The following is a 2,500-nucleotide window of genomic DNA, read 5'->3' as shown; positions in this document are numbered from 1 at the left end:
TCGTTAGTGGTGTGGGGCGCTCTGGGTTTGTAGTTGGTGATGTGCCTGAGCCCTTTGGCAGACAGAAGCAGCGTCGTTAGTAGAGAACTGGTGTTTTAGTGTCTCTGAGTACAGTCGTTTAGCCTCTCTCACCGCTTTGCTAAACCTGTTCTTCGACTCCTTGAATCTGTCTCTATCCCCACTCCTAAACGCTTCCTCCTTCTCCAACCTCAACCTTTTGAGCTTTGCTGAGAACCAGGGCTTGTTGTTGTTAAAGTTCACCCTGGTACGTGTTGGGATACAGCAGTCCTCACAGAAGCTGATGTACACAGCCTCTGTGAGTTCATCCAGACTATTGGTAGCAGTCGTGAACATATCCCAGTCAGTACAGTCTAAGCACGCCCGCAAATCTTCCACAGCCTCACTGGTCCACTGTTTAGATGTCCTCACAGCAGGTTTACAGAGTTTTAGTTGCTGCCTGTATGCACGAATCAGGTGGACCAAGGGAGTTCTGTGCGAGCCGAACAGCCCCGTGACCCACAAGAGAAACATCCCCGCCAAATTCGAGCGTTTGACGGGGTCTATCCGTGAAAAAATATTCACGTTTTTGAGTGCACATGCATTTCTGCTGCAAATGCCTCTGGAAGTTTCATGCCGTTCGTATGCCAATTGTGGCAACACGAAAATGACCCGTTTTCCCATTCCGAGGGATTTCTGTGCGACCCTAACAGCCCCGTGAGCCACAAGAGACACATCCCCGCCAATTTCTAGCGTTTCACGGGGTCTATCCGTGAAAAATATAGACGTTTTTGAGTGCACATGCATTTCTGCTGCAGATGCCTCTGGAAGTTTCATGCCGTTCGTACGCAATGTGGCAACACGAAAATGACCCCTTTTCCCATTCCGAGGGATTTCTGTGCGACCCTAACTAACAGCGCCCGTGAGCCACAAGAGAGACATCCCCGCCAATTTATAGCGTTTCACGGGGTCTATCCGTGAAAAATATAGACGTTTTTGAGTGCACATGCATTCCTGCTGCAAATGCCTCTGGAAGTTTCATGCCGTTCCTATGCAATGTGGCCACACAAAAATGACCCGTTTTCCCATTCCGAGGCATTTCTGTGCGACCCTAACAGCCCCGTGAGCCACAAGAGAGACATCCCCGCCAACTTCTAGCGTTTGACGGGGTCTATGCGTGAAAAATATTAAAATTTTTGAGTGCACGTGCCTTTCTGCTGCAAATGCCTCTGGAAGTTTCATGGCGTTCCTATGCAATGTGGCAACACGAAAATGACCCCTTTTCCCATTCCGAGGGAGTTCTGTGCCACCCTAACAGCCCCGTGAGCCACAAGAGACACATCCCCGCCAATTTCTAGCGTTTCACGGGGTCTATCCGTGAAACATATAGAAGTTTTTGAGTGCACATGCATTCCTGCTGCAAATGCCTCTGGAAGTTTCATGCGGTTCGTACGCAATGTGGCAACACGAAAATGACCCGTTTTCCCATTCCCAGGGATTTCTGTGCGACCCGAACAGCCCCGTGAGCCACAAGAGACACATCCCCGCCAATTTCTAGCGTTTCACGGGGTCTATCCGTGAAAAATATCAATTTTTTTTTGACTGCACATGCATTTCTGCTGCAAATGCCTCTGGAAGTTGCATGCGGTTCGCATGCAATGTGGCGACACGAAAATGACCCGTTTTCCCATTCCGAGGGATTTCTGTGCCACCCTAACAGCCCCGTGAGCCACAAGAGAGACATCCCCGCCAATTTCTAGCGTATCACGGGGTCTATCCGTGAGAAATATTCACTTTTTTGAGTGCACATGCATTCCTGCTGCAAATGCCTCTGGAAGTTTCATGCGGTTCGTATGCAATGTGGCGACACGAAAATGACCCGTTTTCCCATTCCGAGGGATTTCTGTGCCACCCTAACAGCCCCGTGAGCCACAAGAGAGACATCCCCGCCCACTTCTAGCGTTTCACGGGGTCTCTCCGTGAAAAATATCACATTTTTTGAGTGCACATGCATTCCTGCTGCAAATGCCTCTGGAAGTTTCATGCGGTTCGCATGCAATGTGGCGACACGAAAATGACCCGTTTTTTCCCATTCCGAGGGATTTCTGTGCCACCCTAACAGCCCCGTGAGCCACAAGAGACACATCCCCGCCAATTTCTAGCGTTTCACGGGGTCTATCCGTGAAAAATATTCAATTTTTTGACTGCACATGCATTTCTGCTGCAAATGCCTCTGGAAGTTTCATGCGGTTCGCATGCAATGTGGCGACACGAAAATGACCCGTTTTCCCATTCCGAGGGATTTCTGTGCCACCCTAACAGCCCCGTGAGCCACAAGAGAGACATCGCCGCCAATTTCTAGCGTTTCACGGGGTCTATCCGTGAAAAATATTCACTTTTTTGACTGCACATGCATTCCTGCTGCAAATGCCTCTGGAAGTTTCATGCCGTTCGCATGCAATGTGGCAACACGAAAATGACCCCTTTTCCCATTCCGAGGGAG

Source organism: Petromyzon marinus, unplaced genomic scaffold (genome assembly GCF_048934315.1).
Source record: "Petromyzon marinus isolate PM22_M1 ecotype Great Lakes invasive population unplaced genomic scaffold, UKy_Petmar_22M1.pri1.0 PM_G_Scaffold_6, whole genome shotgun sequence".
In the NCBI taxonomy this organism is placed as follows: Eukaryota; Metazoa; Chordata; class Hyperoartia; order Petromyzontiformes; family Petromyzontidae; genus Petromyzon; species Petromyzon marinus.
This window is presented reverse-complemented; position numbering follows the sequence as displayed.